This window comes from Suricata suricatta, chromosome 4 (genome assembly GCF_006229205.1).
Source record: "Suricata suricatta isolate VVHF042 chromosome 4, meerkat_22Aug2017_6uvM2_HiC, whole genome shotgun sequence".
NCBI classification, from domain to species: Eukaryota; Metazoa; Chordata; class Mammalia; order Carnivora; family Herpestidae; genus Suricata; species Suricata suricatta.
Genome location: NC_043703.1, coordinates 55,932,741 through 55,944,942, shown reverse-complemented (window position 1 = coordinate 55,944,942; position 12,202 = coordinate 55,932,741). Strand labels below are relative to the sequence as shown.

General features: G+C 36.5%; 1 long non-coding RNA gene across 1 annotated transcript in view; it reads left to right on the top strand.

Moving 5' to 3' along the window:
- LOC115290775 overlaps positions 1–10,957 on the top strand; it is a 46,857-nt gene extending 35,900 nt beyond the window's left edge. Inside the window, exons 2-3 of the long non-coding RNA XR_003908187.1 lie at positions 10,185–10,344; positions 10,787–10,957. This is a non-coding gene — a long non-coding RNA (uncharacterized LOC115290775). The remainder of the gene's footprint in view (positions 1–10,184; positions 10,345–10,786) is intronic.
- The last annotated feature ends 1,245 nt before the right edge of the window (positions 10,958–12,202 follow it).

The following is a 12,202-nucleotide window of genomic DNA, read 5'->3' as shown; positions in this document are numbered from 1 at the left end:
AATTAACTATTTGTCTTTTGATTGGAGTGTTTAGTTTAAGAGTGGATAAAAAAAAAATCAGGTCATTGAGGGGGAGGTGGTAATGGAGGAGGGCACTTGTGAGGAAGAGCACTGGGTGTTATATGGAAACCAATTTGACAATAAACTATTAAAAAAAGGAATATCTGCAGCCAAAAATAACCACTACAAATAAAAAAATAAAAATAAAAATTGAAAGGAAAAAATCAAGGCCCATCTGTATGATCTACAAGAGGATCATTTTAGACCTAAAGACACTGCAGATTGAAAGTGAGAGGACAAAGAAATATTTATCATGCAAATGGATGTCAAAAGAAAGCTAGAATAGCAATATTAATATCAGTCTATAGTCTGCTATAAATAGTCTATAGTCTTTATTACAAAGACTATCACGAGAAACAAAGAAGGACACCATATAAAATTAATGGCCGCACTTCAAAAAAGCATAGAAGTCATCAGAGAAAATATTGATACAAAGACTAGGGGCCTTCAAAATAGCTGTGGTGAGTTAAAAAATGCTGTAAATAAGGTGCATAATAAACTGAAGGTGCCCACTGCACAGATTGAAGAGACAGAGAGGAGAATAGGTGAATTAGAAGATACAGTTATAGAAAAAGAGGAAGCTGAGAAGAGAAACTGATCCAGGAGCATGAAAGGAGAATTTGAGACCTGAGTGATACAATCAGATGGAACAATATCTGTATCACAGAAATTCCTGAAGAAGAAAGGGAAAAGGGTCCTGAAGGGGTGCTTGATCAAATTATGGCCGAGAATTTCCCCAATCTGGGGAAGGAAATAGACATTGAAATCCAAGAGGCACACAGAACTCCCCTAAGACATAAATTGAATTGACATTTGGCACGACATATCATAGTGAACCTGGCAAAAATATAAAGATAAAGAGAGAATTCTGAAAGCAGCTAGGGATAAAAGGGCCCTAACACACAAAGGGAAACCTATCAAAGTGGTTACAGACCTATATAAGGAAACTTGGTAAGCCAGAAAGGAATGGCAGAAAATCTTCAATGTGATGAACAGAAAAAATGTAAAGAATCCTTTATCCAGCAAGTCTGTCATTCAAAATAGAAGAGATACACGTGTTCCCAAATAAACAAATATTGAGAGATTTCATCACCACCAAACCAGCCCTACAAGAAATCCTAAGAGGGACTCTATGAGGAAAATGTTGCAAGGACTACAAGGTACCAAAGATACCACTACAAGCATGAACCCTGCAGAGAACACAATGACTCTAAACCCGCATTTTCCAATAATAACACTAAAAGTAAATGGACTGAATGCTCCAATCAAATGACACAGGGTAGCAGAATGGATAGAAAAATGAGATCTATCTATTTGCTGTCTACAAATGACTCATTTTCGACCTGAAAATACCTTCAGGTTGAAAGTAAAGGGATGGAGAAATGTCTATCATGTGACTGGAAACCAAAAGAAAGGCAGAGTAGCCATACTTATATCAGACAAACTGGACTTTAAATAAAGGCAGTAACAAAAAATGAAGAAGGATATATACAATAATTACAGGGTCTCTACATCAGGAAGAGATAACTATTATACACAAATATGCACCGAATTCAAAAGCACCCAAACACATAAAACAATTAATTACAAACAGAAACAATCTTATTGATAAGAATGTGCTAATTGCAGGGAATTTTAATACTCCACTGACAGCAAAGGATAGATCAACCAGACCAAAAATCACTAAAGAAACAATGGACCTGAAAAACACATTGGAACAGATGGAATTGATAGATATATGTAGAACTCTACATCCTGAACTAGGGAATTCACTTTCTTCTTGAGTGCTCATGCATATTCTCCAAGATAGATCACATACTGGATCATAAAGCAGCCTTCCATAAATAGGAACAAATTGAGATCATACCATGCAATGTTATGAAATCAATCACAGGAAAAGTCTGGAAAATCTCCAAAAACGTGGAGGTTAAAAACCACCCTACTAAAGAATGATTGGGCCAATTAGGCAATTAGAGAAGAAATTAAAAAATAAATGGAAACCAATGAAAATGAAAATACAACAATCCAAACTCTCTGGAATGCAGCAAAGGCAGTCCTATTAGGATAGTATATTGCAATCCAGGCCTATTTCAAGAAATTAGAAAAAGCACAAATTCAAAATCTAACAGAGCACATAAGGAGCTAGAAGGGGAACACCAAGAGCACCCCAAACCAAGCAGAAGAAGAGAAATAATAAAGATCAGGGAAGAAACAAACAATATAGAATCCAAAAAACAGTTGAACAGATCAATGAAATGAAGAGTTGGTTTTTTTGAAAAAAGTAAACTAAATTGATAAACCTCTAGCCAGGCTCCTCAGAATGAAAAGAGAGAACACCCAAATAGACAAAATCATGAATGAAAATGGATCTATTACAACCAATCCCTTAGAAATACAATAAATCATCAGAGATTACTATGAAAAGTTGTATGCCAGCAAACTAGAAGAAATGGAAAAATTACTAAAATTACATGCACTACAAAAATTCAGATGGGAAGAGATAGAAAATACCAACAGACCCATAACCAGTTAAGAAATCGAATCAGTTATCAAAAATCTCCCAACGAATAAGAGCCCAGGGCTAGATGGCTACTCTGGGGAATTCTACCAGACATGTAAAACAGAGTTAACTCTAATTCTTCTTAAGCTATTCCAAAAAAATAGAAATGGAAGGAAAACTTCCAAACTCATTCTACAAAGCCAGCATCACTTTGATTCCCAAACCAGCCAGAGACCCAACCAAAAAAAAAAAAAAAAAAAAAGAGAGAGAGAGAGAGAACTAGAGGCCAATATCCTGAATGAATACAGATGCAAAAATACTCAACAAGTTACTAGCAAATCGAATTCAACAGCACATAAAAAGAATTATCCATCCTGATCAAGTGGGATTCATTCCTAGGTTACAGGGCTGTTTCAATATTTGCAAATCCATCAATGTGATACATCACATTAACAAAAGAAAAGATAAAAACTATATGATCCTGTTGATAGATACAAAAAAATAAGGATTGGACAAAATACAGCATCTTTTCTTAATAAAAACCCTTGAGAAAGTCGGGATAGAAGAAACTTACTTAAACATCTTAAAGCCACTTATGAAAAGTCCACAGGCTAATATCATCCTAAATGGAGGAAAACTGAGGGCTTTCCCCTTGAGATCATTAACATAAGAGGGATATCCACTCCCACCACTGTTGTTTAACATAGTGCTGAAAGTCGCATCAGCAATCAGACAACAAAAGGAAATAAAACGCATCAGAGTTGGCAAAGATGAAGTTAAACTTTCACTTTTCGCAGATGACATGATACTCTACATGGAAAATCTGATTGACTCCACCAGAAGCCTTCTAGAACTGATCCATAAATTCAGTAAAGTTGCAGGGTACAAAATCAATATACAGAAATCGGTTGCATTTTTATACACCAATAATGAAGCAACAGAAAGAGAAATCAAGAAACTGATCCCATTCACAATTGCACAAAAAACCATAAAATACCTAGAAACCTAAATAAAGATATAAGAAACCTGTACAATGAAAACTATAGAAAAATTATGAAACAAATTGAAGAAAACACAAAGAAATGGAAAAAAACATTCCATGCTCATGGATCGGAAGAATAAACATTGTTAAAATATCACTATTACCTAAAGCAATTTACACATTCAATGCAATCCCAATCATAAATCACCACCATTCTTCTCAGAGCTAGAACAAACTATCCTAAAATTCATATGGAACCACAAAAAAACCAGAATAGTCAAAGTAATATTGAAGAAGAAAACCAAAATGGGAGGCATCACAATCCCAAATTTTAGTCTCTACTACAAAGTTGTCTCTACATCAAGTTGTGTATTGGCACAAAAACAGACACATAGACCAATGGAACAGAATAGAGAACCCAGAATTAGACCCACAAATGTGTGGCCAATTAATCTTTGACAAAGTTGGAAAGAGTATCCAATGGAAAAAAAGACAGCCTCTTTAACAGGTGGTGCTGGGAAAACTAAACATGCAAAAGAATGAAACTAGACAACTCTCTTACATCATACAGAAAAATAAACTCAAACTGGATGAAGGACCTGAATGTGAGACAGGAAACCATCTAAACCCTAAAGGAGAATGCAGAAAACAGCCTCCTTGACCTTAACTGTGGCAATTTCCTACTAGACACATCCACAAAGGCAAGAGAATCAGGAGCAAGAATGAACTATTGGGATCTCATCATGATAAAACGCTTCTGCACTGCAAAGGAAACAATCAACAAAATGAATAGGCAACTGACAGAATGGGTCATAGTAGTTGCAAATGACATAATCGAAAAAGACTAGTATCCAAAATCTACAAAGAACTCACCAAACTCCACACCCAAAACACGAATAATCCAGTGAAGAAATGGGCAGAAGACATGAATAGACACTTCTCCAAAGAGGACATCCAGATGGCCAACAGACACATGAAACGATGCTCAGCATCACTCATCATCAGGGAGATACAAATCAAAACCACACTGAGATACCACCTCACACCACTCAGAGTGGCTAAAATGAACAAATCAAGAGACTATAAATGCTGGCGGGTATGTGGAGAAACAGGCACCCTCCTACACTGTTGGTGGGAATGTGAACTGGTGTATCCGCTCTGGAAAACAGTATGGAGGTTCCTCAAAAACCTATCCATTGAACTCCCCTATGACCCAGCAATAGCAGTGCTGGGGATATACCCAAGGGATAAAGTAGTGCTGATGCATAGGGCACACGCAACCCCAATGTTCATAGCAGCACTGTCAACAATAGCTAAATCATGGAAAGAGCCTAAATGTCCATCACCTGATGAATAGATCAAGAAGATGTGGTTTATATATATAATGGAATAGTACATGGCAATGAGAAGGAATGAAATCTGGCCATTTGGAGCAACATGGATGAACCTCGAAGATGTCATGCCAAGCAAAATAAGTCAGGCATTGATGGACAGATACCATATGTTTTCACTCATAGGTCTAACAGGAGAAACCTAACAGAGGACTATGGGAAGGGGAAGGGGGAAAAAGAGTTAGGGAGAGGGAGGGATACAAATCATGAGAGACTCTTAAATACTGAAGAGAAACTTAGGGCTGAAGGGGGAGGGGGAAGAGGAGTGGGGGTGATGGTCATGGAGGAGACCACTTGTGGGGAAGAGCCCTGGGTGTTATATGGAAATGAAGTTGACAATAAACTATAAATAAAATAAATAAATAGAACATTAAAAAAAGAATACTACAATAATAGTGGGGACTTTAATTCCTCACTCACACTGATGGACAGATCATGCAAACAGATAATCAACAAGGAAACAGTGTCTCTGAATGACACACTGGACCAGATGGACCTAACAGATACATTCAAAATGTTCCATCCTAAAATACAATACACATTCTTTCAAGTGCCCATTAAGCATTCTCTAGAAGAGATTATATATTGGACCACAAAACAAGTCACAAAAATTTTTTAAAAATGACATCATACCATGTATCTTCTCTGACTACAATGCTGTGAAACTAGATATCAGCCCTAGAAAATTGGAAAGAGCCAAAACACATGGAAGATAAATAACATGCTACTAAACAATGAATAGGTCAAGTAAAAAATCACGGAATAATTTTTAAAAATTACATGAAGAGAAATAAAACCAAAAATGCAATGGTCCAAAATCTTTGGAATAGAGCAAATGGTGTTCTAAGAGAATTTATGGCCATACAGGCCTACTTCAAGAAGCAAGAAACATTTCACATAAACAACCTTACTGTGTACCTATAGGAGCTAGTTAAAGAACAAATAAAACCCCATCACAGCAAAAGGAAGGAAATAATAAAGATTAGAACCAATAAAAAAATCTAAAAAGTAAAATAAAACAAAACAAAAAAACAAAAAGCAAAGAAACAAAAATAGAACAGATCAATGAAACCAGTAGCTTGTTTTTTTGAAAAAATGAATAAAATTAATAAACCTCTAGCAAGTCTCATCAGAAAAAAAAAGACCCAAATAAACAAAATCACTAATTAAAGGGAGAAATGACAACCAACATTATAAAAATGTAATATTAACAGAATTTTATAAAAACCTATATACCAACAAATTGGACAACTTAGAAGAAATGGATGAATTCCTAGAAACATATAAACTACCAAAAGTAAAGCAGGAGGAAATAGAAAATTTGAAGAGATCAATTATAAGCAATGAAATTGAGTCACTAATCAAAAAACTAACAAAACACAAAAGTCTAGGACCAGATGGCTTCACAGGCAAATTCTACCAAACATTTAAAGAACAGTTAATACCTATTCTCAAATTATTCCAAAAAAATATATAAGAGGATGGGTAAACTTCCAAATTCATTCTATGAGGCCAATATCACCCTGATACCAAAACCAAATAAAGACACCACAAAGAAGAGAACTATGGGCTAATATCTCTTATGAATATATATACAAAAGTCCTCCACAAAATATTAGCAAACAAAATCCAACAATACATTTAAAAAAAATCATCCACCATAACCAAGTGGGACTTATTTCCAAAATGCAAGGGTGGATCAATATTTGCAAAACAATCAATGTGATACATCATATCACTAAGAGAAAGCAAAGAAAACATATGGTCATTCCAACAGATGCAGAAAAAGCATTTGACAAAGTACAACATCCATTCACAATAAAAACCCTCTGTGAAGTCGGGCTAGGGGGAACATATCTCAATATAATTAAATGAAAACCCAGAGCCAACATCATATTCAATGGTAAAAAGTGACAACTTTCCCCCTAAGATCAGGAACAAGATAGGGATATCCACTCTCACCACTTTTATTCAACATAGTACTGGAAGTCCTAGCCACAGCAATTAGACAACAAAGAAATAAAAAGCATCCAAATTGGTAAGGAAGAAGTAAAACTCTATTTGCAGATAACATGATACTATATATAAAAATCCCTATAGACTCCCCCAAAATACTACTCAGACTGACAAATAAATTTGGTAAAGCCACAGGATACAAAATCAATATCCAAAGATCTGTTGGGTTCCTACATACAATGAACCAGCATAAAGTGATATTAAGAAAACAATTCTATTTACAATTGCACCAAAAACAATAAAATATTTAGGAATAAACTTAACCAAAGAAGTGAAAGACCTGTACTCTAAAAACTGCAAGACACTGTTGAAAGAAATTAAAGATGCACAAAGAAAAGGAAAGACATTCCATACTCATGGGTTAGAAGTTAAATATTGTTAAAATGTTTATACTACCCAAAGCAGGCTACATGTTTAATACAATCCCTATCAAAATACCAACAGCATTATTCACAGAGCTAGAACTAACAATCCTAAAATTTTTGTGGAACCACAAAAGATCTCAATTAGCAAAAGCAAGCATGTAATAGAAAATCAAAATTTCAAGTAGCACAATTCCAGATTTCAAGTTATACTACAGAGCAGTGGTAATTAAAACAATATAATACTGGCATGAAAATATAAACACAGATCAAGAGAATAGAACATAAAGCCTGGAAATAATCTCATGATTATGTGGGCAATAAGTTTTTGACAAAGACGGAATGATTAACAAGGAAAGAGCATCTGTTCAGCAAATGGTGTTGGATAAACTGGACAGCCACATGGAAAAGAATAAAACAGGACCACTTTCTTGGGCTATACCAAAAATAAGCCAAAAATGGGCTAGTGTCCTAAATGTGAGACTTAAAACTATAAAGATCCTTGAGGAGGGCACAGGCAACAATGTCTCTGATATTGGCCATAGCATTATTTTCCTACCTATGTCTCCTGAGGCAGGGGAAATAAAAGCAAAAATAAACTATTGAGACTACATCAAAATAAAAAGTTTCTGCAGAAAACTTAAAGAAAAGCAACCTACTGAATGGGAGAAAATATTTGCAAATGACATATCTGATAAGGGTTACTATTCAAAATATATAAAGAACTGATACAACTCAATACCTCCAAAGCACATAGTCCAACTAAAAAATGGGCAGAAGACATGAACAGACATTTCTCCAAAGAAGACATCTGGATGGCCAACAGATACATGAAAAGACACTCAACTTCACTCATCATCAAGGGAATGTCAATAAAAGCCACAATGAGATATCACTTCACACCTGTCAGAAAGGCAAAAATAAAAAACACAAGAAACAAGTGTTAATGAGGATGTGGAAAAAAGGAACCCTATTGCACTGTTGGTGGGAATGTCAACTGGCGCAACCAGTGTGGAAAACAGTAGGGAGGTTCCTCAAAAAATTAAAGATAGAACTATTTTATGTCCCCATAATTATACTTGTAGATATTTAGCCCCCAAATGCAAAAACACGAAGTCAAAGGCATACATGCATTCTGTTTCTTGTAGTATTTGCAATAGCCAAATTGTGGAAGCAGCCCATGTCCAACAATTTATGAGTGGATAAAGGTTATGTGAGATACACACATGTGCACACATATACATACCAGATACATACATATATCTGTATACACACCACATACATACAGACAGTGGAATGCTATTTAGCTATAAAAATAATAAAATCTTTCCATTTGCAACAACATGGATAGACCTAGAGAGTGTAAGACTAAAAAGAGAGAGAGAGAGAGGCAAACCAAGAAACAGACTCTTAACTATAGAGAACAAACTGATGGTTACCAGAGAATAGATGAGTATGAAGATGGGGAAAATAGGGGGTTGAGGTTAAAGAGTACACTCATCAGAGTCCCTGGGTGGCTCAGTTGGTCAAGCATCTGACATCAGCTCTCATGGTATGTGAGTTCAAGTCCTGTATTGAGCTCTCTGCTCTCAGTGCAGAGCCTGTGGGTTCCTCTTTCTCCCTCTCTCTCTGCCCCTACCCTCCCAATAAAATAAACATTAAAGAAAGAGTACATTTATCATGATGAATATATATATAAAACCTCCAAAAAATGTTCCAATAATGAAAAAATTTCTTAGATGGGATGTAAGACATTATCTAAGAAGGGGACCTGAAAGAGACAAAGAGAGAATCAGGAAGGATTCTCAAAAGGAAGAATAGTACAATTATGCAGAGGCAAACAAAGGCAAGAATATTGTCCAGAAAATAAAGAAATGGTAAAAAAAAATAATAACAAGAAGATACAGTTTTTCCTGGTTTGAAACTATTGCTCCTGGCCCCGGAGGAAGAGTTACCACTTTCTGCGGTTCTGATATGGTGATCCACAATGTTGGTTGTTCTTCTGGGCTGAGTGTCTGAGGTATGTTGATCAGTATCTTTGGACTCATCAAGCTGCAAGAACTGCTGCCCACTCCTAACTCCAGAGTGAATGAATGATGCCAAGAGAAAAATCTGGAAAAAAGCTTTGTGTTCTATATGTGTTAATTGGTGGATTTGAGCACACAGTATTTTCAAATCTTTTAGTTAAAAGTTGGATCTTTGGAAAGTGAACGAGAGCTTAGGTAATTGATGGGTGGATTTATAGATAGCATGGATTGTAGCTTCCTTTTCTACAGACTCATGTATTCACAGATTGTCTTTTCATCAACATTATCAAGTATCTATCTGCCTAATGCTAGTTGCAAAAAATTATAAAAATAAGTAAGACATACTTCTTTTAAGAAATGGATTTTAGCCTTAAGCAGAGCAGAGAAGTAAATTTGATAAGACACAGAATATTAAGGATACAATAACGCTATTCCCAGGGTGCTTTGAAGACATGGAGAGTCATTAATTCTGACTGGGGGCTCATAAAAATTTTCCAGAGATGTGTCTTAAGCTGAGCTAGCTAAATGCAATGTGGGAAAGGACATTCCAGCGTGAGGACATAACATGTTTATAGTACAGAAGTCCTCTGTTCCTGTAACCTCAAGTATTTTGCCATAGCTGGAGTTAGAGGATTTGGGGACTGTAAGGAAAGGAGATGGGAAATGGGAGGGGGCAAATCTCAGAGACTGTTTGTGGCTAAGCTAAGAACTTGCACTTCAGCCTGAAACCTATAAAGAGTCATTAAATAATTTTAAGCAGGGAATAATATTTGCTTAGAAAGGCCATTCTGGGAGGTACCTGGGCAGCTCAGTTGGTTAAGCATCTGACTCTTGATTTTGGCTTAGGTCATGGTTTCATGATTTTGTGAACCCAGAACCCAGAGCCCAAGACTCAAGGAAAGGAGTCTTCTAACAAGACTGTGAAGAAATAACAGTTTTGGCCAGAGGCTTTCTGAGCAAGAATGATATAAAATAAAACTTGAGGAAGAGAAAGAAAAACACTCTGGTGAGTATGGGAGTGTAAGTGAGTATAATGGAATATAACAAATGTGTTATGGGAAGAAGAATAATTATAAGGGGGGATCCTCAAATAAAAAGGAAGTAAAGATCCACCCATTTTCTCAGTAAGCAAAACTGTGTGTTATTTCTGATTCTTCTTTGCCTCATTCCTTGCATTTCTATATTCCTGAAAGCACCTATCAGCTTCTCTGCCGAAAAATATCCAGAATGTCAATTTTTACCTATTTTCACTGTTTTTGCTCAAATCCAAAATGCCTTCAACTCTCATTTGGACCTACTGTAGAGCTTCCAGTCTTGCCACTGTTATGTACCGAATTATACCCTTCTAAAATTTTTATGATGAAGACCTAACATGTATTTGAAGATAGGGTCTTTAGGGACCAAGTAAGGTTAAATGAGATCATAAATATGGGGCCCTAATCCAATAGGACTGGTGACCCTACAAGAAGCAGAAGAGACAGAGAAGAAAGGCCACATGAAGAAGAAAGGCCTGCAAGCCAGGAAGAGAGGCCTCACTGGAAACCAACCCTGATGGTAACTTGATCTTGAACTTCCAGCTTCCAGAACTATAAGAAAATAAATTTCTGTGCTTTAAGTCACCCAGTTTGTTGTATTTTTTATGGTAGCCCAAGTCAACTAATACACCCACCTACACTCCATTCTCCACATGGAGATCTTTTTTAAGTGTAAATGAGATTCCATCACTCCCCTAATTAAAATCCCCCATGCCTTCTTGTCCTATTTAGATATAATACAAACAATGTATTTAGCTGATAGGATCCCACATGCTCCATTTTCCATCTCTGCCTCCTGCCTCTAGTCAGCCAGACTGATTTTTCCTTTCATATTTCAAACAGGGCAAATTCCTCCTTGACCTAATTAAGGCTTTTAATCTGCTTTTTCTTAACGTTTATTTATTATTGAAAGACAGAGAAAGACAGAGCATGAGTATGGGAGCAGCAGAGAGAGGGGGAGACACAATCCCAAGCAGGCTCCAGGTTCTGAGGTGTTAGCACAGAGCCCAATGAAGGGCTCAAACTCACAAACCACGAGATCATGACCCGAGGTGAAGTTGGATGCTTAACCGACTGAGCCACCCAAGCATCCCATAATCTGCTCTTTTTTGTGTCTGTAAACCTCCTCTTACACCCTTCCCCATTTGTTGGGCTACCTTTTGTTATTCAGGACTCCAGTTAGATGTTACCCTTTAGAGAGCCCTTCTGATCACCCAGTCTGATCCCTTCTCCTTCCTTGCCATTATCTAGATCACAATCCTACATACTTTCTTCAAAGAAGTTGCCATGATCTTAAATTTTCTGATCTGTTTTCTTGTTTGCCATCTGTCTTCTCCACTAGACAGAAAGCTCCATGAGAGCAGAGACTTCCCTTACCTGTTTCTCTAAATTGTCTGCAGCTGTAATAGTGACTGATCCATAGCAAATAATTATAAAAAATGAGTGAATGAACAGTTGTCATGGTCTGTGTCTATTCTTACCTATAGCTGGGGCTTCTCCACCATATTCTGCAGATGCAGTCCTGCCTTAGTCTCTAGGACCTACTCTGATATGGGGCAGAAGGGATTGGTGGCCATTAGGATTCACCCAACTTACCACCAGCCACAGTTCTGACAATGATACCCTTGCCCTATATTTGAGAACTTGTTTCATTTCTTCTGCTCTTATGATAACTGACTAGTTTCTTTTCCTGGGCCTTTGTCAAATGTTAGGTGAATCAGGGGCCTAATATACCATATTAGATAAAGAAGAGTTATAAGCCATTGAAAGATGAGTCACTTTAAAAAAAAGGAGTTGTTATCAATTGTTTCCGAACATTTTTAAATAAAA